Genomic DNA, 26354 nt, shown 5'->3' on the forward strand with positions numbered 1-26354 from the left:
ACGTGGAAGCCCGCTACTTCAGCCAAGGTGACGTCATTTCAGCTTAAGTGGCAGACTTCCACTGGCACTGGTCATGACCACTACTGCTTTGAATTGTTCTGATTTGTACGATTCCAATCTGTCTTATTCTCTTCATTAAGACTACACAGTGTATATATATTGGTGAAGGAATACTAGATAAAGAAATCTACCTCTGCTTGTTTGCCTTGTCCTTGCTCTGTCCTGCTAAGCTCTTTGCTTACTTAGTTACGACCGGGTGCAACAGGTCATCAGACTACCACTGTGTTCGTAATACTAACCCGACAGAAATCAGGAAATTTGCTGGAAACAGTATTCAAGATATCGACTTAGAACTAAGGAGGACGAGTTGATAAAACGAATTCCAAGGATTTTCGTTATGCATAAATGTTTAAGAATGTGATGAACACATCACGAAAGCGCTTGTAATTTGTTTAGCTGTCACGGTGGTCAAATTTCATATCAGGGCATCAGGCGTTTTATGATCCTGTTACATTTACATCCGTATGCAATATTACAAAAATATAAATTCATATGAGGTATTTTCAACTCTCGTTTTATTATATATTAAACTGCTGACGGAGCCAAATATAAATAGGAACGTTGATAACATGGACACTGTGATAAAGATATGAAGAGATAAGCTGCTAAAGTTAAATATTCAAGGTGTGAGAGAGTTTACATGGAAAACTTCGAAATACTTCAATACTCCTTATACAACAAAACAGCTTTAATATTTTCCGCTGTGCCTAACCACAATGGTCTCCCGCTCGCCCGTGGAGTTGCTGGAGGAAGTGAGGGAGGGAGAGAGGAACGATGGTAAGGGGAGAGAAAGAGAATGAGAAAGACATGAGAGAATAAGACAGAAGAGAAAGAATGAGAAAATAAGAGAGAGGATAGAGGAGGGGTGGAGGAAATCATCTTTGAAGAGATTTCAGGGATTTGCCCAATCGGTGGAGGAAAATATAAAAATATAGTGGAGGCCATTCCAAGCCATCACTCCAGACCCGGCAAAATGCTCGGGAAGGAAATGTGGTGTGGTGGGTCGGTCCCAGCCTCCCTCCTCTCCTGCCCACCAGAGCGAGCTCCACACACGAGTCCAGCCGATTGTGAGTAATAAGATTATCGGATCAAACAGAGCCGTCATGATCTTCTATGCATATCCATCTTGAGATCTGAGACCGAGAACACAGAGCCAGACTCCAGGGGAAAATTGGCGCGGGATCAAGAGTAGTGCTGAAAGCAAGATGCCTCAAGCACTACGAGGAGTCCCAGTGCTTCCCTCGCCCCTTCTATCTCTCTCTCTCTCCCTCTCCCTCTCTCTCTCTCAAATAAGTTTGACAATAATGAAGGTAAATTTAACAGCCACTGTCTGTCGTATTGCCATCCCTTTCCTAATGGTCACATCTCACTTGCATCCTTGTCTCCCTGCCAACCTGTTCCTCCCCTCATCACTCTCTCTCTCTCTCCCAAACAAAGAAGTAAAAGTGTTATGAACGTCATTCACGTCAGAGACAACATTCAGGGACAATATACTAGCGCAGTGTATCAACACCAGCCTTAACAGACAGGTTGAAGGTATTATATTCTTTCTTTTACTGTAGAAAATTCTGACAAGCTCAAGAACCCAGCCATTACAATGGCACGCAGCTCATTTTTAGCAAAGCTAAACGATAGTTACGAAGTAGGAACAAAACACAGCTTACAAAGTACCTGTTAACACAGCTCTCATAAAACGTGTAGCCCACGACTCTCAAAACACGTAGCCTGCAACTCTCGCAAAACATGTAGACCACATCACTCACAAAGCATGTAGCACACATTTCTCACAAAATATGTAGCACATATCTCTCACAAAAAAATGTAACACACAGTTTTCGCAAAACACACGTATCTAGTAACACAACCTTCGCAAAACAGCAACATGCAGCACAGAAGTTTCACACAGAAATAACATGCAACACACAAGCTTTACAAAACAATGACATGCAACCCACAAGCTTCACAAAACAACATTCAACACACAAACTTCACAAAGCAACATTCAACGCACAAGCTTCACAAAATAACATGGAACACACAAGCTTCACAAAAAATAACATTCAACACACAAGTTTCACAAAACAATAACATTCAACACACAAACTTCACAAAACATTCAACACACAAACTTCACAAAACATGCAACACACAAGCCTCACAAAACAATAACATGCAACACACAAGCCTCACAAAACAATAACATGCAACACACAAGCCTCACAAAACAATAACATGTAGCACAAAACTTTCACAAAAGAACAAAATGTGGCACAATACATGTTACCAATCCATTCATCTAACAATGGTACACAAAAAGCATTCTAACACTTCATTCTACCAATATAAACTAAATAAAAAAATAAAAACATCTCTTAAACAACATTTAACAGACAAATCAAAACGAAAAAAAAAAACACTCGTAATCTGAAAACGGAATCCAATATTAAGTAAGAAATAAAGAAACAATAATAACAAATAATAAATCAGATGGGTGGCCCTCTCGGGACAGCCTCCAATATTACGAACGAAAACGGGTCGCCTGTGTCCCCGAAATAACTGAATGAAATAATACTTTCTGCAGGAAAAAACTTTAAAATAATTCCTATAAATCGCGGCGCCTATGTTGAAGCCGGACTTCTAAGTGTAAGCCGGAGCTAATAATTGTGTTTTAAGAGGTGGAAAATGAGCATGAGGGCAGATTTAGGAGCAGAGGATGAACCATTAATATCGTCAAGCAGGTACACAATGTCTCGGGCGCTGGGGAGTTTTCCTCCACGGGTAACTCGCACTACACATTAACACACAACGTGGAGAATGCACTACCGATCGTTTGCGAGCAGCTGGCCATTACACCTCACCCTGTTAAAGGATTAATACTGAAAATAAAATGAAAACCTACAGCAAGTCCGTAAAAGAGTATGTTGTCAGTAAATCTCAAATAATTAATATATTAATATACCCAAGGTAGCACATGTGGTACATTTTGCTACCTACCTACTATACTTTGTGCTACCATCCACACGAAAACCTGCTATAGGTTAATACTGTAACAGCATTTTACACATTTAAATATATAATTAACTCTCCTGTGTGGCCAGGTGGATGCAGCACTACACTTGATTGTTACACGAGAGGCTCACCCACATGAGGGGAGCAGTGGAATTAGCCAAGGCGTACATTCACTAGATGGAAGCGACGGAGGGTGAACCACAGCCCAGTGAAGATCATGTCTGGGTCATCTGTGCTTTTGGTGAACTCCCATCCTCTATTACACCTGGCCCTGAATCACCTGCCCTTGAGAGTCCCATTATTATTATTATCAATGTTACTATTATTAATATTACTGTTGCTGTATTCACAAGAAAGTACAGGTCATCTTATGATAACCAGCGTCAGAAGACGAAAACAGACCACCACCATCTGTGAACTTCAAGCACTGACGTCCACAAGTGTTCTGAGGCACACCTGGTGGCTGGAATTACATGCCTCGCGGAGCAGGTAAACGCTATAGAGAATTAGCCGTTTACCTGTAAACTGTCCTATTGTGAGGCGTGGCGGCCATACCAACAGAGCTACAGTATTTCATTTACATTAACAGTTTATAATTCTACCGCAATTCAAAACCAGTTTTATTATTAATAGATAAAAATAAGGATGCATTAATATATTCATACAACACTCGTCTATATGGACGTGATAAGCAAACGGCGTATCACGTTCGTATATTTAATGTCTATTTGTGGTTAAATGTATTTTTTATCGATTTATGTAGCCTAATATAACCCAACAAAATTTTGCCTAACTTAAATTAGTAAGATCTGGAAAAGCTAAGTTTTAAGAAACTGGCGTTGGGTACCATGTCAAAATTGTCAGGTGGCAAAATTAATTCGGGTGAAGCTCTCCAGGTAACAGGAAGCTTCGAGTGAGGTGTGACCCTCGTCCATAACAATCCTGGTCGACCAGTGACCCGTCACAACACTCCGGGTCGACCAGTGACCCGTCACAACACTCCGGGTCGACCAGTGACCCGTCACAACACTCCGGGTCGACCAGTGACCCGTCACAACACTCCGGGTCGACCAGTGACCCGTCACAACACTCCGGGTCGACCAGTGACCCGTCACAACACTCCGGGTCGACCAGTGACCCGTCACAACACTCCGGGTCGACCAGTGACCCGTCACAACACTCCGGGTCGACCAGTGACCCGTCACAACACTCCGGGTCGACCAGTGACCCGTCACAACACTCCGGGTCGACCAGTGACCCGTCACAACACTCCGGGTCGACCAGTGACCCGTCACAACACTCCGGGTCGACCAGTGACCACACCACAAAATTGATCATCCTTCTTGCGTTTGGTTTTCAAAGAATTACCCCATCCACATTATAATAACTTTATAGAAAACTGACAAATACGTAGATTAATAAGACATGTGCAACACTTAGGTAACAATATGATGTGGAGACGTTACGCTAAGCAGTGGCTTTATCAATCCAGTAGAGAGAAAAGATAACCAAGAGTTGAATCTTTCACCCTAGGCCATAAAGTTACCACCTACCATAGTTTCGTACACTAGTTATTGAGAGTTAATCATTAGTAACACTAAGTAATGAAGTAATGTGTCTTAACTTAAATGTATTGTGCGAATTTGAGGAATGTTTCACAGCGAGGAGGACAGTTGGTAGTCTTGCAGTCAAGTCGGAGGATCAAGCCTCCACCATTACGTCTAATAGGCCAACATAAATTAAAATTAAAGTCACACAGCAAAGATCGTTCAGTACTAGACGCACCGCGAGGACCGGTCATGGACAGGACCGTGGGGGCGTTGACCCCCGGAATATCCTCCAGGTATATACGTCAACACGTTAAAAAGCGAAAAACGTATTCCAGGGCGTGATGCCTAGCTGCAAATGAATGCAGAGCTTGTAGGGAGAAAATGACAGAAACGTCAAAGAGTATCAGTTTAGGAAAGCAAATGTGGTGGCAATGCGCGCCCAAGCCAGACTTGTAGCACATGAACCCAGGCATCAGTGTCAGGCTTCAATGATTTCTCTCTCACAACTGCGTCTTCTTTCTGATGTGAATTGCACAAAAGCACTCACTCGGATGATTCTTTTGCTTTATCTCCCATAAACAAAGAAATGGATCTCAAATTTCTTGTACTTTGCTGTAAAAGCATTAACCCGCCTTTTAAAAAAAGACCCGTTTATGTCAAAAAGACATTTAAACCAATCTTACAATCTTTCTTCCGCTGCACTACGGAGCATGTGGAGTGTAAGGGTGATTGCACAGCGTATCAAACGGTGAAAAGCGACTTTAGAGGAGAGTATGATGGCACTGTAAAGCACCAGGGCCATCATGATAGCTGATGTCACCCGTCTCTCTCTCTCTCTCTCTCTCCCTTTCAGGAAAGGCGTCAGTCAGGTTGTCGGAGGACACCCCGGAGACGCTGTTTCCCCGCGACTTGTCAGTCGGAGCAAGTGACGAGTCGCGGAGAAACAGTGTCTCCGGCGGAACATAATAAACAAGGCTGTACTCTGTAGTGGATTCCTCTCGGATGATGCGTATGCCTTGTAACAGCAGCTTCTCAGGGAAAAACCTGGTCTAATGTGTGGCTCTTGTGACCTTTGTCACAAGGAAAGCAGACTGTTGTGTTGGAGCCTGAGGGAGGAGTAGCAGTCAGTACTGAAGGCTGAGAGAGGGGTAAACGCCAGAGTTAGGGCCAGAGGAAAGAACTGACGCCAGTGTTGGTACCTGAGGAAGGAACAGACGCCAGTGTTGGTACCTGAGGAAGGGACAGACGCCAGTGACAGTGACTGAGGAAGGGAGAGACGCCAGTTGGGGTCTGAGGAAGAGGCAGACGCCAGTGTTGGGACCTTAGAAAAGACAGGCTCCAGTATTTGAACCAGGGTGGAGAAACAGAACAAAAGCAGTAGTGTGCAGAATTTTTTTAATGTCCTGGGAATCTAAACCGTGGTCTGTGCCACGATAGCCACGGCTCTCACCACTTGGCTAAAAGTACAGGGAGAGCAGAGGACAGGATGAGCAGGCAGAGTACAAGAGCAGAATTACAGGGGTAGACAATACAGCATTAGCAAGCAGTGCACAGGGAAAGAGTAAAGGCTGCACAGAGTAAAGAAAGAGCTGCCAGAATGCAGTAGACAGAGCACAGGGCAAGCAGACTCATAGAAAAAATAAGCACTGGGGGGGACAGACAGTTCAGATGAAGTGCATAGGAGAATCGGAAAATACTGGGCAACAAGAATCCAAGGAACATCAACTCGCAACCAAACTGAATTGAGCGTGTCCGCGTAGTTCTCATCACCGCAGAACGGTATCGAGTCCTTGAAAGTAGAAACTAAATTCGCTCTCTCAAATTCATTTAAAAGGCACCGCAGATCAATAACCGATACGGGGTAATTATTTGATGGTGTAAGCGGTATTGGAAGCATCACTCAAGCCCAGCACTTGCTAAATGCTCGCAGTCATAAATGACGCACGGGCATTTGCATAATTAACATAAAAACAGGCTATAAATAATTATTTGTATACCTCTGAACATGGCATGGAGATGATCTGTTTACCTGAGAGTTCAGAGTTGGCTGAAAATTTCTAGACAATAAAAAAAAAAAAACATTGTGCGCAATGCCTGTCCACTGTTTTTTTAACAGCTCCTACTATATTTTCCCCAGCTCAACGGTGCAACGTAAACACGAAAAAAATATTTTCAAATTTAAAAAGCTGGAATTTCATATAAAACGTACGTGTGAGTGAGTGCACGTGTTTCATAATATAACGAAAATATATATAACAAATATTATCTTTTAGTCCACAGCAGGAATCGAACCTGGGCACACTGTTAACATTTCGCCCATTTGCAAATTGTTAAGCATTTCAAAATCTCTTTCGAGGTTTACTACATATGGAAGGATTTGATGAAATAACTTATCATTAGCCTAGTGTCCTGGGATATGGGCGTGACCGTCTAGTTTCGGCTAGGCGCCCATATTTATCTGGGATCTGGCCGAGTGGCGAAAGTACTTTCATACAGAGTGCGCAGGTTCGAATTTTGACGTGGACGATAAGACAATGCTTGTTAAAATTTCGCCACACGTTTCCGAACTGTTAGGCATATAATATATATATATATATATATATATATATATATATATATATATATATATATATATATATATATATATATATGTGTGTGTGTGTGTGTGTGTGTGTGTGTACTCACCTATTTGTACTCGCCTATTTGTGGTTGCAGGGGTCGAGTCACAGCTCCTGGCCCCGCCTCTTCGCTGATTGCTACTAGGTCCTCTCTCTCCCTGCCCCATGAGCTCTATCATACCTCGCCTTAAAACTATGTATGGTTCCCGCCTCCACTACGTCACTTTCTAGGCTATTCCACGGCCTGACTACTCTATGACTGAAGAAATACTTCCTAACATCCCTTTGATTCATCTGAGTCTTCAACTTCCAATTGTGACCTCTTGTGTCTGTGTCCCTTCTCTGGAACATCCCGTCTTTGTCCACCTTGTCTATTCCGCGCAGTATTTTATATGTCGTTATCATGTCTCCCCTGACCCTCCTGTCCTCCAGTGTCGTCAGGCCGATTTCCCTCAACCTTTCTTCGTAGGACAATCCCCGTAGCTCTGGGACTAGTCTTGTTGCAAACCTTTGCACTTTCTCTAATTTCTTGACGTGCTTGACTAGTTGTGGATTCCAAACTGGTGCTGCATACTCCAGTATGGGCCTGACGTAAATGGTATACAGAGTCTTAAACGAATCCTTACTGAGGTATCGGAACGCTATCCGTAGGTTTGCCAGGCGCCCGTATGCTGCAGCAGTTATCTGATTGATGTGCGCCTCAGGAGATATGCTCGGTGTTATGCTCACCCCCGGATCTTTTTCTTTGAGTGAGGTTTGCAGTCTTTGGCCATCTAAACTATATTGTGTCTGCGGTCTTCTTTGCCCTTCCCCAATCTTCATGACTTTGCATTTGGCAGGGTTAAATTCAAGGAGCCAGTTGCTGGACCAGGCTTGTAGCCTGTCCAGGTCTCTTTATAGTCCTGCCTGATCCTCATCCGATTTGATTCTTCTCATTAACTTCGCATCGTCTGCAAACAAGGACACTTCTGAGTCTATCCCTTCCGTTATGTCGTTCACATATACCAAGAACAGCACAGGTCCTAGGACTGACCCCTGTGGAACCCCGCTTGTCACAGGCGCCCACTCTGACAACTCGTCGCGTACCATGACTCGTTGTTGCCTCCCTGTCAGGTATTCTCTGATCCATTGCAGTGCCTTTCCTGTTATGTGTGCCTGATCCTCTAGCTTTTGCAGTAACCTCTTGTGAGGAACTGTGTCGAAGGCCTTCTTGCAGTCCAAAAATATGCAGTCGATCCACCCCTCTCTCTCTTGTCTTACTTCTGTCACCTTGTCATAAAACTCTAGTAGGTATGTGACACAGGATTTTCCTTCCCTGAAACCGTGCTGGTTGTCAATTATACACTTGTTTCTTTCCAGGTGCCCCACCACTCTCCTCCTGATGATCTTCTCCATGACCTTGCATACTAGACACGTTAGTGATACAGGTCTGTAGTTTAGTGCCTCATATCTGTCTCCCTTTTTAAAAATTGGGACTACATTTGCCATTTTCCATACCTCAGGGAGTTGCCCAGTTTCAAATGATGTGTTGAAGATCTTTGTTAATGGCTCACACAATATCTCTGCTCCCTCTTTAAGGATCCATGGAGAGATGTTGTCTGGTCCCACCGCCTTTGAGGTGTCAAGTTCGCATAGCAGCTTCTTCACCTCCTCCTTGGTTATATGTACCTCATCCAGCACTTGCTGGTGTGCCCCCCTGTTCTGATTTCCTGGAATCCTACTGCTTTCCACTGTAAATACCTCTTTAAATCTTGTGTTGAGCTCCTGACATACCTCTTGGTCGTTTCTTGTGAATTCCCCATCACCCTTCCTCAGTCTGATTACCTGGTCCTTGACTGTTGTTTTCCTCCTGATGTGGCTGTACAACAGCTTCGGGTCAGTCTTTACTTTTGATGCTATGTCATTTTCATATTGTCTCTGAGCCTCCCTTCTTATCTGTGCATATTCGTTTCTGGCTCTTCGGCTGATTTCTTTATTTTCCTGAGTTCTCTGTCTTCTGTACCTTTTCCATTCTCTAGTACACCTAGTTTTTGCCTCCCTACACCTTTGGGTGAACCAAGGACTCGTTCTGTTCTTCCCATTATTTCTGTTTCCCTTGGGAACAAACCTCTCCTCTGCCTCCTTGCATTTTGTTGCTACATAGTCCATCATTTCTTGTACTGGTTTTCCTGTCAGTTCCCTCTCCCACTGAATGTCTTGAAGGAAGTTCCTCATGCCTGAGTAGTTCCCCCTTTTGTAGTTTGGTTTTTCCCAGCCTATTCCTGCTACTCTCTCCACTTGGAGCTCAACTATGTAGTCGAAGCACAGAATCACATGATCACTAGCTCCCAGGGGCCTTTCATACATAATACCCTCGATGTCCGAACTACTCATGGTGAATACAAGGTCCAGCCTTGCTGGTTCATCCTCTCCTCTCTCTCTGGTAGTGTCTCTAACATGTTGATGCATGAGGTTTTCCAGTACCACATCCATCATCTTGGCTCTCCATGTTTCGGGACCCCCATGGGGCTCCAGGTTTTCCCAGTCAATCTCCTTGTGATTGAAATCACCCATAACTAGTAACTTTGCTCCCCCCATGTGTGCTCTCCTGGCCACCTCGGCTAGTGTGTCGATCATTGCTCTGTTGCTCTCATCGTATTCTTCTCTTGGCCTCCTGCAGTTCTGTGGTGGGTTGTACATTACTGCAATTATCACCTTATGTCCCTCAGACTGGATTGTTCCTACTAAGTAGTCCCTTTCGCCCATGCCATCTATTCCTTCCATTTTCTCAAAATCCCACTGGTTTTTAATGAGCAGTGCAACTCCTCCTCCCCCTCTCCTCCCTCTGTCTTTCCTGAGGATTTGGTATCCAGATGGAAAGATTGAATCTGTTATTATTCTGGTGAGTTTTGTTTCTGTGAGTGCTATTACGTCTGGGGATGTCTCTTTGATTCTTTCGTGCCACTCCTCATACTTGTTATTCCATCTGCATTTGTATACCACACCTTCAACTTCTTTTCTAAGACTGTGGTCTGGGAGGTATATTGGGGGTGGGGAAGTGGGAGACCTGGTAAGGAACTATGGGTTGTTGCTGTGGGGGTGGAGTTTGTAATGTAGTGGGTGGGGGCATTGGATGTGGCATGGGTGTTTCGATTTAGAGTGTTTGGTTGCACTGGGGTTGACCTGGTTGGGAGGCTTCTATAGGAAGTTGTGAGGGAGGCTGTATTTGATCTTCTTCCTCGGTCTGGGATCTCCTGTCTGTCTTCTCCATCCCCTCTCTTTCCTCCTTTCGCCTTTGTACCATCTCTCTCAGTTTCTGCCTTTCTTCTTGTGTTCTGTCGCGGTCGAGATACACCTTCCTGTATGCCGGCATGTCCCTTAATCGTGCTTTCCCCTGCAGGATCCTGGTCCGAGTCGCTTCTGCCTTGAAGGTCACTTTCACTGGCCGGGTTCTTTTTTTTACAAACCCCCCTATTCTCCGAAAATTTTCCAGCTGGGTCATGTCGTCTTCTCCTATTGCTTTCATGATGCTTTCAATTGCTTTTTTCCCTTGTTTTCTTGCTTCATATGTTTCCCCTTCAACTTCCTGGAGCCCATACACAAAGACTGACCTCACCCTTTCATTCTCCCACTGCGTATCCCTGTGTATCCCCTCATTTAATTTGGTTTCCTCCACTGCAGCTTTCCTTTCTTCAGTTTCACTGGCTAATGTACTTGGGCTCAGTGGCCTGTCATTTTCCCTTCTCGGCTTTCCTTGGGCTCTGTTGTTGTCTGTTAGGGCCTCCACATAAAGCTTAGCTCTTTCATTTACTACAGTCTCCTCTGATAGAGCTTCCCCATGCAGTTGTACCCCTTCTTTCCCTACAGTCCCCTTATTTGTGGCTGAGGTAGCAGTCTCTGTTGTGTGTGTGTGTGTGTGTGTGTGTGTGTGTGTGTGTGTGTGTGTGTGTGTGTGTGTGTGTGTGTGTGTGCGCGCGCGCGAAAATTTATGTATACAATAATTTCGCAAAAATCATTCTGAATCTAACGAAGAAAATATATTTCATTGTGTTTGTTTATTAAATTATTGTAAACTTGTATAAAATTTACTTAGTTGGATTAGGCTAAATTAAATTGCGCTTGTTATAAGGGTAGATAAGTTTTCTAAGGTTCTTTTCGTACAAAATTATTATTTTTTACATTAACACAAATGGAAAAAAAATATATCTTTAAATGTATAAGAGAATTTTTTTTAGAAAGGGCTTAATTTTAAACGAGTTCTTGCTAACTGAACAGTTTTACCTATTCGGCACCATATATATATATATATATATATATATATATATATATATATATATATATATATATATATATATACCTCATATTCACAGAAAAAAAAATCAGAAGCAGGATAAACATGACCGCCTCTCAAACTTCTTTGGAACTAAGGAAAGAGCATAAATTATTTTTAATTCTTTGTTAAATAAGCTGTGTGAAGATGATTTACATTTGTTTCGAAAGTGGTTAGCCAGCTTGTTAGTGCACCAGCTTGTGGGTGCACCAACTTGTAGGTGCACCAGCTGTCAAGTGCACCAACTTGTTAGCATATACACACACACACACACCTCCCTATAGACGCCTCTCACAATGGTGCCAGCCTCACACGCCCAGTACCCACCATGGCTCTGTGAACCTCTCACGCTGAGGTTCACTTCACAGATAGCACCCACCATGGTCCTGTGACAACCTCTCACGCTGAGGCTCACCTCACACATAGCACCCACCATGGTCCTGGAGCTACCTGGAGTTTACCTGGAGAGAGTTCCGGGGGTCAACGCCCCCGCGGCCCGGTCTGTGACCAGGCCTCCTGGTGGATCAGAGCCTGATCAACCAGGCTGTTGCTGCTGGCTGCACGCAAACCAACGTACGAGCCACAGCCCGACTGGTCAGGAACCGACTTTAGGTGCTTGTCCAGTGCCAGCTTGAAGACTGCCAGGGGTCTGTTGGTAATCCCCCTTATGTATGCTGGGAGGCAGTTGAACAGTCTCGGGCCCCTGACACTTATTGTATGGCATTTTAGCGTGCTAGTGATACCCCTGCTTTTCATTGGGGGGATGTTGCATCGTCTGCCAAGTCTTTTGCTTTCGAAGTGAGTGATTTTCGTGTGCAAGTTCGGTACTAGTCCCTCTAGGATTTTCCAGGTGTATATAATCATGTATCTCCCGCCTGCGTTCCAGGGAATACAGGTTTAGGAACCTCAAGCGCTCCCAGTAATTGAGGTGTTTTATATCCGTTATGCGCGCCGTGAAGGTTCTCTGTACATTTTCTAGGTCAGCAATTTCACCTGCCTTGAAAGGTGCTGTTAGTGTGCAGCAATATTCCAGCCTAGATAGAACAAGTGACCTGAAGAGTGTCATCATGGGCTTGGCCTCCCTAGTTTTGAAGGTTCTCATTATCCATCCTGTCATTTTTCTTGCAGATGCGATTGATACAATGTTATGGTCCTTGAAGGTGAGATCCTTCGACATGATCACTCCCAGGTCTTTGACGTTGGTGTTTCGCTCTATTTTGTGGCCAGAATTTGTTTTGTACTCTGATGAAGATTTAATTTCCTCGTGTTTACCATATCTGAGTAATTGAAATTTCTCATCGTTGAACTTCATATTGTTTTCTGCAGCCCACTGAAAGATTTGGTTGATGTCCGCCTGGAGCCTTGCAGTGTCTGCAATGGAAGACACTGTCATGCAGATTCGGGTGTCATCTGCAAAGGAAGACACGGTGCTGTGGCTGACATCCTTGTCTATGTCGGATATGAGGATGAGGAACAAGATGGGAGCGAGTACTGTGCCTTGTGGAACAGAGCTTTTCACCGTAGCTGCCTCGGACTTTACTCTGTTGACGACTACTCTCTGTGTTCTGTCAGTGAGGAAATTATAGATCCATCGACCGACTTTTCCTGTTATTCCTTTAGCATGTATTTTGTGCGCTATTACGCCATGGTCACACTTGTCAAAGGCTTTTGCTGTGACAACCTCTGACGCTGAGGCTGACCTCACAGACAGCACCCACCATGGTCCTGTGACAACTTCTCCCGCTGAGGTTCACCTCACAGATAGCACCCACCATGGTCCTGTGACCTCTCATGCTGAGGTTCACCTCACAGATAGCACCCACCATGGTCCTGTGACCTCTCACGCTGAGGTTCACCTCACAGACAGCACCCACCATGGTCCTGTGACAACCTCTCACGCTGAGGTTCACCTCACAGATAGCACCCACCATGGTCCTGTGACCTCTCACGCTGAGGTTCACCTCACAGATAGTACCCACCATGGTCATGTGACAACCTCTCATGCTGCGGTTCACCTCACAGACAGCACCCACTATGCCCACGGTATGCCGAGGAGATAGAGGCAATATGCTTTATCGATACCTGTCACCGACAGCCACTCATCCCTTAAGTGAATTTTGTGGTTGAGTCAACAAGGTTCAATTTTAGTGCTTCAAGGCCATTCTCACCTCACGCTAAGGTGCTGGCTACTACACAGTGTGTACATGACTTGGTGCTGGCTACTACACAGTGTGTACATGACTTGGTGCTGGCTACTACACAGTGTGTACATGACTTGGTGCTGGCTACTACACAGTGTGTACATGACTTGGTGCTGGCTACTACACACTGTGCATAAGTTGGCGCTTGCTACTACATACTCTATACATAGGTTGGACGCATTACTAAGTTGTAATGTGTATTTCCTTAAAGCACATATATTTATAGGTAAACATTAGGGACGTGTTTCCATAAGACATCTGCTGTTCTTGTCCCTGCGTGTTAGTCGACTGGTGTGTGTCGCATCCTGGGATAAAACTGACCTAATTTGCCCGAAATGCTCAGCATAACAAGGGGCTTTCTATATAGTAGTATGTCATTGATGTCAGTTAGGTCTGTATACCATGTATAAGTACTTGTAGTAAATACAGATATTATTACTCCTGCTATGCAAAACAAGCCAAGCATTGGCACCACACAAGCAGGTTACAGTGAAAAATTTATATAACACATTTTTATAGCCTAATCCCCTGGCTGTCCTGCCTGGACAATACAAGTATTCTCAACCTCCCTCCCTTCACTCCATTCCTCCCTCATTTCTGCCTGTCTCCCTCCCTCTTCTTCCTTCACTCCTCATCTCCCCCGCCTCTCTATACCTTTCTGCTTCTCCCCTCCTCTTTCTCTCTCCTCCACTCTTTCTTTACATCCCTCGCTAACTACATCCCTCCAATCCCTGCCCACCTGTATGGCAGCCATGGTTCTCTCAAAACCACTTTGAAGACGTAGTAAAGGAACAGTCTATTTAATAACGCAATTCCACCAAAACTGTTAACTAATGTAAAATCCATATAGAAATAACCTCCAGTGTAGGTCCACTACTTAGGTTAACCTGTATGCAGGTATACCACTGAAGATGGTATTGGGCAGTCCCACATATGAGTAAGCATAGCGTCATGCAGACAATATTAGGCAGTGCCATATAACAAGGAGTGAACATACCGCCATTCAGATATCACTTAATACCACACATGCTGTCAGTGAAGATACAGCCAGGAAGACAACACTGGGCAGCATCACATATGTGAGTGAACATATAATAATGACAATATTTGACAGTCCCACTCATCATGCGAGTGAACATACCACCTTGAGGTACAAGGTCTTATAGCATGGGTTCGAATCTTCCACTAGTAGGTGGAATGTTCAAAAATTTCTTCGTATTTTATAGTGTTTGAGCATACCGAAACCCCTCCAGAGCCGGTGCATATCTACTAGGGCAAGTTGTAAATTTTCCTAAATATTCAAGGTGGCTGAGTGTTCCCACTGATGCGTAAGAATGTAACGGACAAAGCCATTTTCTCAAGCTTAAGGGGAATCAAGGTGTATTATTATTAATTACTATTATTATTATTATTATTATTTACTATTATTCTTGTAATTGTTTTCATCAGTGCTAAACCCGTAAGGGTTAAACAGCAACTTTAAAGTGGAAGGTAATCAGGTTTCATCCAAGGGGAGACCCGCGCTAATTTCTTGAATCAACAGCTCTTTACCGTCATCAAGAAACCACTACTGAAAGGAAATCAAGGTGCAGAGATGCGGGACTCCATGACTTAAGATTTCGGGCATAAAACGGAATATTATGGTGTGAGTTGGAAGCCTAGCACCAGTTAAGACAAATGTTTGCACATAATAACATCAGAAGCAATGCGTACAAACAAGGGTCTCGCAGAATAAGATACAGTGTGACATACAAATATTTTATCCCCTTCCCTCTACATTCACCAGACATAAATTTGAGCAGTTTTGTTGGTGGGTTTTAAGCGCAAACACTTTCGCCTCCGCTCGCAGAGATTCTTTTCTATTTATGCCTTTCGGCGACCCGCTGGCCAATCCCTGGGCGTGTAGGCTCAGGAAGACATCCCTGGAATTACCATAGTCGAGCACCGTCTCACTCCACCATCCTCACCACACAAACGTTAGCGCTTCATGCTCCTATGTTTATCAATAACCTGATGATAAATTAGACACATGTGCAACTCTTGGGTATCTTTATTGAGGAAACGTTTCGCCACACAGTGGCTTCATCAGTCCATACATAGGAGAAACTTGAAGAACAGGAGGAGAATGAGGTAATCAGTCCCTCAACCTTGAGTCGATGTGTTCAGTCCATCAAGGTTGAGGGACTGATTACCTCATTCTCCTCCTGTTCTTCAAGTTTCTCCTATGTATGGACTGATGAAGCCACTGTGTGGCGAAACGTTTCCTCAATAAAGATACCCAAGAGTTGCACATGTGTCTAATTTATCAACATGTCGGTTCTCTGAACCATTCATTTATCAATAACCTCAAAAAGAGATGGTTAAACTGGTCAATTAGCAAGAACTCATTTAAAATTAAGTCATTTCTAAAATTTTCTCTTATACTTTTAAAGTTATATTTTTTTTTCATTCATGTTAACGTAAAATTTAATAACTTTGTACCAAAAGAACCTAGAAAACTTACCTAACCCTATTATAACAAGCGCAACTTAACTTAGCCTAATCCAGCTAATTATATTTTGGATAAATTTACAATAATTTAATAATAAACAAACACATAGATGTGGCATTTATGGATCTGGAAAAGGATAGGGGTACAATGTGGCAGATGTTGCAAATGTATGGAATAGGAGGTAGGTTATTGAAAGCAGTGAAGAGTTTTTACGAGGATAGTGAGGCTCAGGTTAAGAGTATGTAGGAGAGAGGGAGATTATCTCCCAATAAAAGTAGGCCTTATACAAGGATGTGTGATGTCACCATGGTTGTTCAATATATTTATAGATGGGGTTGTAAGAGAAGTGAATGCTCGGGTGTTGGGCAAGAGGTTTGAGGGTTAAAATATAAAGAATCTAACACAAGTGGGAGTTGTCACAGTTGCTCTTTGCTGATGACACTGTGCTTTTGGGAGATTTTGAAGAGAAGTTGCAGAGGTTGGTGGATGAGTTTGGTAGGGCATGTAAAAGAAGAAAATTAAAAGTGAACATAGGAAAGAGCAAGGTAATGAGGATAAAAAAATTAGGTAACGACAGATATCCAATCTGTCGTTACCTTTTTTTTTATCCTCAATACCTTGCTCTTTCCTATATATATATATATATATATATATATATATATATATATATATATATATATATATATATATATATATACAAATAACTGGGTTCCAGACTCATCGACACCACAAGGGACCCAAGGGCAGCCACTTTCATTTTCCAGCGCCTCAGCGTGGCCATCCAGAGGGGAAATGCATGCTGCATACTGGGCTCGCATCCAGCTTCGGAGCTGGAGGAGATTCATAACCTTTGATATATTGTACCAATGTACTCATGTTTGTGTTTTCTATCAATGTATTATGTCTGTTAATAAAGTACATATATAATATAAATTATAGGGGGTGGTAGGAGAAAAAAATATTCAAACAGCTCCGGGGAGAACCTTGAGTTTTCCCTGATGTATGTTTATTGTCTCCTCTGAGGATGAGGGTCCCCAGTAAAGTTTTAGAGGTGGTACCTCCCTACACAAACACACATTATATATATATATATATATATATATATATATATATATATATATATATATATATATATATATATATATATAAACACTGATTTCTGGCTGAAGGAGACTCGAACCTACGAACCTTAGCACAAGGTGCGCAGTGCTTTACCAATCTACCCACACTGGACAAAACCTTGGCGTGTAGCTTGTCCTAAGGTTTGTAGGTTCGAGTCTCCTTCAGCCAGAGATCAGCGTTTGTGTATATTTCGCCTGCTCTTGCGAATTCCTTGCATATATATATATATATATATATATATATATATATATATATATATATATATATATATATATAATAAAAACATCAATGAAAAACAACAAATACCTAAGTGTATTCACGTGTTTACGCACACACACACACACACACACACACACACACACACGCACGCACGCACACACACACACACACACACACACACACACACACACACCAGAGGAAGTAGTTCCTGATTATGTTTTTCTAACGATCTACTAACTTGTCACATGAGAAATACAGAAACAACTATGTGGAGATCACAGACAAGTTTCAGTAGTAATTACGCGCGTACAAATATAATTGCCATCTTGAGCTGCAGGCAGCAGCTTACACAATAACACGAGGGTTATATCATACCAAACTGTCTCCAGGCAAACAGAGTGGAGGGAAACTTTAGTTATATCCGTTTAATTCACCAACTTAACCTCCGCTAACGACTGCATTTATGAGTCAAGATTAGGAGGCAGGATTCAGAAACTTTATTGTTAGCTATAAAATCTGCATATATGATCCATGGCCACATTCATAATTCCAGAAAACTCTTCAGGATTTCTCAGGACCTCGTAAACTGCCTTAATCATAATAACTGCAAATTCGTGCAAATAATGATAATGATGATAATACCTCTTCTAACGGACATTTCTGAGTACACTACATTGGATGTGTACTTCGATCCCATGTAGATCAAGAGTAAAAGTACACTTGGGTATTACCAGTTACCTTGCAATCAGAAATTGCTTCCTTCGCAGCAGATGCAGGAAATTATTGCAATCGTTCACCCTCTTCCTTTCCTCTTCTCCTATCCTCTCCTTTTCCCTCCTCTTCACCTCTCTGTCAGTCATGCTGCCTGCATAACTTCATTTTCCTTAATGCTTCCCCTCAACCACTTGTATGCCTGGCTGTCTGCCTCCTTTCATTCTTGTTATTATTCTCTTCTTATTCTTCCGTCTCTTTCCTCCTTGTCGTCCACACTCACTTTCCATTTAACAGTCATTTCTCTCCTTACCAATACCACGGCATCTCAGCCCAGCTTAGGCCACCTCAACTAACCTCCAACTTTGCCTAGGTTACTTTCGCTCACTCAGAAGACACGTAAGTCAGCCCAGATCACCCTAGGTCAGCTCCGCCTGGGTCATCCTGAACAACTTACTCCGCTACTAACTCCTCCCATAACCAATTATGGTCTCTGCTCTGATATTCCAAGTAAACTTTTCGAATTTTCACTAGTTTCCGGGAGAGCATGAAAACCATTCCAACCTTCACTAGTTTTTTCCACATGTAAAGCATTCCAACCTTCACTAGATTCCTCCACCACATACAAAATATTCACAGATGATTAACTAATGTTAGGCAATACAACAATATATGACTTTTTTAGGGACGATTAGGCTAGGTTAGGTCGTTCAGATGCTATGACGTACATGTATACGTGTGTGTGTACTCAGCTGAGGTTGAAGGGGTCTATTCATAGCTCCTGGCCCCGTGTGTGTGTGTGTGTGTGTGTGTGTGTGTGTGTGCGCGCGCGCGCACACACACACACACACACTGGGGTGAGGGGGGGGAGAGGTGCGTTCCAGCTGCCTCACCTACAGATGCTTGCCAGTTCACCTTCCCTCTGTCTTTCCTGTGACTACCGTATTAAGCCAGACTGACACAAGACACCTCCGCTAACTCAACTGCCGGCAAGACAAACTGCTCCCACCAACACAGACATCACAACCAACACAATTTGCTTCGAGAATAGAGCAATTATTCTAACACTTTCCTATGAGAGTTTCACCCATGTGAAATCAGAGTCGGTTGGCCAAAGGATTGGTAAGGTTGGGAAGATGAGAAAAGATGAGTTTAAAGGTACTGTGTGTTTATATACTAATATGTACTTTATGATAATATGGCATCCCTCCTTCAGCAAATTTAAAGCCTATCGGCTTGCAGGAAGATCATTATGGCCGCATTTCACAAGTAAATTAACATCAAAAAAATTTTAATCCATAAAACTGGAATTAAAGTACACTTTATCAGTGTATATACACCACCTGTGCATACAGTTACACAACTCTAGATGCATACAACCTGTGTATACACTCTTATACACCTCTGGATGAGTATATCCTGAGTATACACTGTTTCACCTCTCGACACATACCTTGTGATAATCCTTGCTCTACCCTCTACTAACATTCTCCCTCGATTACTCTCTTACATCTTCCATCTTTGAACCCTCTACCTTTACACAATAGAGCACGTGCTATCCGGGTTTAATCCGAGGGGGTAATTTCAATTTCTTATTTCAAAAGTCCTTCACCAATCTCAAGTCACCTCCTCTGAAGGGTATACAACTGAATTTACAGGCAAAGATCAGTAACAACCTTAGCTCACTTCGAAGTTCAGCCTTAAGTGGGCATGGCCAGTGTGGGATGGCTTGTGGACATGGCTGGTGTGGGATTGCTTAACTACCATCTTTAGGGGTAGGGAGTTAGATGGTAACTGATACCGGCGAGTGGTTTAAAAAAAAACGCACAAGCATGGTCCTGGGATCTTGCTTGAGGTCACAAGATTGAAACGTTTCCAAATAAATGTATCTTTTTGGCTCTACACGTGTTCCTTCAAACCACTATAAACCCCTCTGGATGGGACAACTGGCGGTTAATACGTTGGTACCTATTTAGTGATCGGTGACTGAAGCCTCTGAAGATACTACCTCAGAGCTAGGAGCTTCCTTTTCCAGTCACGGAGAAAATACAGTATACCTAGGCTCCGTGGCCTGGTGGATAAAGCTCTCGATTCACACGGCAAGTGTCTGGGTTCGATTTCCAGCGAGGGTAGAAACACTGAGCATGTTTCTTTGCACTGGTTGTCTAAGTTCCCCCCTCAGTAAAATGGTTACCTGGGAGTTAGTAGACTGGTGTGGGTCGCATCCTGGGACAAAACTGACCTAATTTGCCTGAAATGCTCTACATAACAAGCGGCTTTCTATACAGTAGTATGTCACTGCTGTCAGCTAGGACTGTATACCTTGTATATGTACTTTTAGTAAATAAAGATATTATTAACCGAAGAGTATGAAGATAAACAAAGGTTTCAGACTGCAGAACAAGCTTTCATTGAGGTAACGTTTCGCTCTGCGTACAGCTCTTTATAGGGCAAAACGGAATTATTTTCATTTTCGAGTCGGCTTAATCGTTTCTAAATACAGTTAGCTCGCCCAAATTCACTGTGGCAGGAGGTGCGGAGGTGAGTTGTATTGTGTCTCAATGCCCTTGAACCCTGGATAACACTGTTTCGTCACAGTGCCCTTGAATCCTTGGGAACAGTCTTACGTCACAGTGCCCTTGAACCCTGGATAACACTTACGCCACAGTGCTCTTGAACCCTGGATAACACTATGCTACGTCACAGTGCCCTTGAACCCTGGATAACACTGTGCTATGTCACAATGCCCTTGAACTCTGGATTACACTTTCGTCACAGTGCCCTTGAACCCTGGATAACACTGTGTTACGTCACAGTACCCTTGAATCCTAGATAACAGTCTTACGTCACAGTGCCCTTGAACCCTGGATAACACTATGCTACGTCCTAGTGCCCTTGAACCCTGAATAACACTATACTGCGTCACTTAAGCAAGAATCAATCATCAATTAGGCCTCGTTGCATCTCAATCATCAACTAGGCCTCGTTGCATCTCAATGCGAGCAAAGAAGCACCTGGCTGCCTACCTCACCATCCCCTCAATTCTCTGGCCCTTTCCCCATATTTCTCGCAATATGGTCAATAACTTCGCTGTGTTTGTCTTCTGGAAACCGTATTGACAAATATTGTTAAAACAGTTCACGTGTCGTTATATACCGAACTATTAATGTTAGCACTACAGGCGAGTGGGTAACGCACCATTCAGAGAAAATGTGACCGTTTTGGGGGTAACTTATGTTGCACAAGTGTGTTGCAACGGTGAAATAAGATTACCTTCATTCAGGATAACTACCTATGGTTTTGCAAGTTATTGTACAATTATACAATAATTGCAATAAAAAAATTAACTGTTATAGGCAAGCATAGGTTGAAAGTTATGTAGGTATCTTTAATAACATTTAAAATATTGTGACATTCCCATCTAAAAAAATCACGATTATGCAGTCAACTGCTAAATACAGATTAATTACTTGCTTGTTGGTTAATATATATGTATGTATGTGTGTGTGTGTGTGTGTGTGTGTGTGTGTGTGTGTGTGTGTGTGTGTGTGTGTGTATGTGTGTGTGTATGTGTGTGTGTGTGTGTGTGTGTGTTGCCGAATAGGTAAAATTGGCCAATTAGCAAGAACTCATTTAGAATTAAGTCCTTTCTAAAATTTTCTCTAGTGCGTTTAAAGATATATTTTTTTCAATTATGTTAATGTAAAAATTAATAATTTTGTACCAAAAGAACCTTAGAAAACTTACCTAACCTTATTATAACAAGAGCAATTTAATTTAGCCTAATCCAACTAATTATATTTTAGAAGAGTTTACAATAATTTAATAATAAAACAAACAATTAACTACATATTTTTCGTTAGGTTCAGAATGATTTTTGCGAAATTATTGCATACACAAGTTTTCGCTTGCCTTATTCGGCAAGAAGAGCGCTGCTATTTAAGCGAAATTAGCAAGTTTTACCTATTTGGTTAAAAATGTACAAGTTACTTCTACATTATATATATTATACAAGTTACTTCAGAAGTAGCTTGTTCATTTTAACAGCGTCGAACTTCCTACATCACACATTATGTATACACGGAAAAGTGTACATATATCTATTAGTATATAAACATGAAATGTAAACACACAAGTTCACTTTATTCACTAAATTAGGGATTAAAGTATTTTTTTAATATGATTTACAGCGTAGTCGACAGCCTTTAAACTTAAAAATAAACTCAGTTTACAAGCTTTTAAATTATCTCATCAAGTCAACACATCACCTGAAGACTCGCAGCATTTTTTCCCCAGTGAAAAGAATATACTCCTTGCGAAGTTGTCCAAAGTAAATCTGACATTAAATATAAATAAAAGACTGTAATATTCAGCTCGGCTGCACACGTGTGGAAAGAACTTTCATCTTGCTTCCAGTGTTACTGTTGTTGCTGCAGGCGGCAGTGGACGTACGTACGTGTGTGTGTGTGTGTGTGTTTTTTTTTATTTAGGCAGACAAGCTATGGCGCTTCCTAGCAACTTTTGTTTATAAATGTCGCCTTATATCTAATTCTTCTTTTCAATTAGGTAGTAAATAGATACCCAGACAAAGAAGATTGCATTTGCATTATTAACCCAGAGGATTAGTAACCCAGGATAACCTAAGCCATCAAATTAGTGTGGTTCTTTGGTGTCTATATATCCTCTTTCCTAAAATGCAACCCAGAACAGTCGACAGTCACCCACATACTATTTACTACTAGACGAACAAGGGTAACAGATATAAGGAAACGTTTCCAGCGTCTCTATTCGCACTAGGATCGAACTCCTGTTCTTTGGTAGGGAGCGAAAGGCGCTACCACTGATTAGTCGGCTGTTGTGGTGGGCCGCATCTTACAGAAGAGGGCTACTGGTCCCAAAAGAAATAAGCCACACTGCTTTTTTGCCCCTGGGTTACTCTGGGTTATTAATCTTCCCGGGTTAATATTCCAAAGAAAGTGTTCTTAATCAAGGATAAACTTGGCCACAGTTGCAAAGTCACTGAGCCAGAAACACGACAATTATTGTGTGTACTGAAGAGCGCAACAAGACAGACAAGTGGCAATAACCTTCACTTTGCTCCATTTACAAAGAAACCATACTAGGCCAAAAGCCATCAACTCTCATAACCTAGAATTGGGCACAATAAAAGCCACCTCGATGCTGGTACGCGAGAGAGAGAGGGAGAGAGAGGGAGAGAGAGGGAGAGAGAGGGAGAGAGGGGAGGGGAGGAGAGGGAGGGAGGGAGAGGGGGAGAGAGGGGGAGAGGGGAGAGGGAGAGAGAGAGAGAGAGGAGAGAGAGGAGAGAGAGGGAGAGAGAGGAGGGAGGGAGAGGAGAGAGAGAGAGAGAGAGAGAGAGAGAGAGAGAGAGAGAGAGAGAGAGAGAGAGAGAGAGAGAGAGAGAGAGAGAGAGAGAGAGAGAGAGAGGGAGAGGGAGAGAGGGAGAGAGAGGAAGAGAGGAGCAGCCCAAGTATACAAGTACAGTATTATGATCACAGTGATCATTGAGAAAGTTTGAGAAACTCATTCATATATCCTGCCCCTGCTGGACCACTGGCCTCTCTTAAGTGATAAAACATTCTAAAGATAAAACTTGAATAAGATAAGCGCCCGAAACACTTATCCGCTGCTGACAGCTTAAATAAACTTGCTTTATCACTCGGAAAGTTCTTGCGCTTTAAGCACCATGAACGGCGCCACTTGCTATACTGCCCGCCTCAATCACTAGTTTTTCACTACTTTTCCTGCGAGTAAAAGAGAAGCAGACCTGCGGAGATCAGCAGCGAGGTGTGTATGAAGTTATCTGATTGGCAACTTTCTTGATTAAGCATAATAAGCTGTTGAGTCAGCAATACCATCATGACTCCCACCTTTGACACATGGCACTTGAGTCCCTCTCGTGGTCACCCCAGCACCCGCATGCTCCACACGCCACCTCTCACCATACTGCTAGATTCTGTATATCCCTTCCATCCTCTTCTCCCTCCTTCCCCCCCCCCCACACACACACACTTAACACTAAACAAAAGATCTTAAACTTCACGATATACACAAAACCTCTTGCACATTACAGTCACATGGGATAGGTAAATCACAAGAACACACTTTACACCACACTTACAATTTCTGCACCACGCTAGCACTCCATACATTCAAGTTACGCCTTCGAAAATAGAAGCTCACTACATCACAGTTACCAATCCTTGCTCTAAGCTAGCTTATCTAGAAATGTACCTAGTTACACTCTCACAGTTACTCCCTTACCCTGTAGTTAACTCCTCCACATTTGCCACTTAAACACCCTGAATCACACCTAACCGCACCCCTTTCCCCACGCCACATCAGACTACTTTCTTTACACTCCTGCCCACCCAGCAATTAAAAGAAGTACAAGTGTCAGACGATTATTGTGGATCGAATCCAGGAGAAAAACATGTTACAAAACTTCGTCCTTTTGGAATGTCATATCCAGCGTAAAAAACACTCCGGTCCTGTGTATAAGCAATCTAGTGCCGTAAGAGATGGGTAAAAGGCATCAGTGTCCCTAATGATGTAAATAATAATAAAATAGTTACAGTCTTACACCACAGTTAACCCCCGTCCTCCATCACCCTGCTATTGCCAGTCACACACGTTCAACCGCATCTACCCCCTCCCCCATCAACACAGTAACACTTCTAAACCATAGTTAAACTTACACTATGTCAACATTCTCTACGCAACATTTGCACCTCACACCACTCCCCAGACTACAATACCTGAGACTACATCGGACACTCATGAAGCCAGGGAAGGGGATGGCAGGGGAGGGGAGAGGAGGGGAGGAAAATGAAAGGGAGGGGAGGGAAAGAAATTTGGAGGTAAAAGAAGGATATGAGAGAGAGAGAAGGAAAAGAAAAGGGAGAGAATGAGAGAGGGATGGCATTGGGGGAGGAAGCGCTGAGTAAGGGGAGTCACATGACGTGACCAAAACGATGATGTGTCCCTAAGGGCCGGCTGTCCCTTCTGCCTCTCCGGTGACTGATGATTATTACACTAATATGACCCCCTCAAAGAGGGACGTCCACACAACCACTCCCTAGTGACCCTTCCCACACCCATGCCAGCTACACGCACACTTACCACACACACAATCCCCCCCCCCCCCTTCCTTCTCTCCTCTTCAAAATAAATACCACTGGGTTTTGATCTGGAAGAAAAGCATGAGCCAGATTATAACGCATGCAGGAAGAGACGAAAGTAATACTGAGAATATTTTATAAGTTAGGAACGATAGGAATAATGAAAGCTGTTCCTGTTTTACAAAGTACTAAAAAGTACGGCAATGGCAGGAAAATATGTTTTCAACAAGAAAAGAGCAACGGAGGAAGTCCCGGAAGAAAATTCCTCAGCATATCCTTTAGGTCTGACAAGTTGTACATACAAGAGGACTTGCCACTGGAAATAAGACATTCTAAAAAAGAATACTTGAAAAACAGGGGTCGTGGAGGAACCTGGAAAATCTGTCTTTCTCAAAGATTGACAACCCTGCCCAACGGGAGAGACAGAGGAAGCCAGCAAACTGCCACTGTTCCCACATAACTAATACATAAAACAGTGAAATCCCTCCCCCCTGCCTTGGTTTTCAGAAAGATCTGCCTAGAACAGGCCAGTAGGCCTGCTGCGGTGTTCCTCCATTTTAATGTTCTCTTCCCTGTACGCAACGGCACATCCATCGTCACTTTCTCACATCCTTCACTCTCTCTTGTTACCACTCTACGTCCTCTCTTCACTTTGAACTCCCCAACAAACTATTTTTAACCTTTTGCATCTCTTCCCTTCTCCCTGCCTAGTCTCTCAACCACCTTATACATATTTGGTACTCTCATCTCGTCCTCCTCGACCTCAAGCAACCTCAGTCCCTTCATTCTCTACTCGCCAAGTTCTCCCATCAACTTTTCTCTTTACTTCTTCAATATACTTTCCCTCCTCCTCCCCAACGTTCAGCACCCCACAGGACCATTAATAACATTCTATGCCTAGTAGGGCCTGACAAAGACCCAATGT

Source organism: Cherax quadricarinatus, chromosome 33 (genome assembly GCF_038502225.1).
Source record: "Cherax quadricarinatus isolate ZL_2023a chromosome 33, ASM3850222v1, whole genome shotgun sequence".
In the NCBI taxonomy this organism is placed as follows: Eukaryota; Metazoa; Arthropoda; class Malacostraca; order Decapoda; family Parastacidae; genus Cherax; species Cherax quadricarinatus.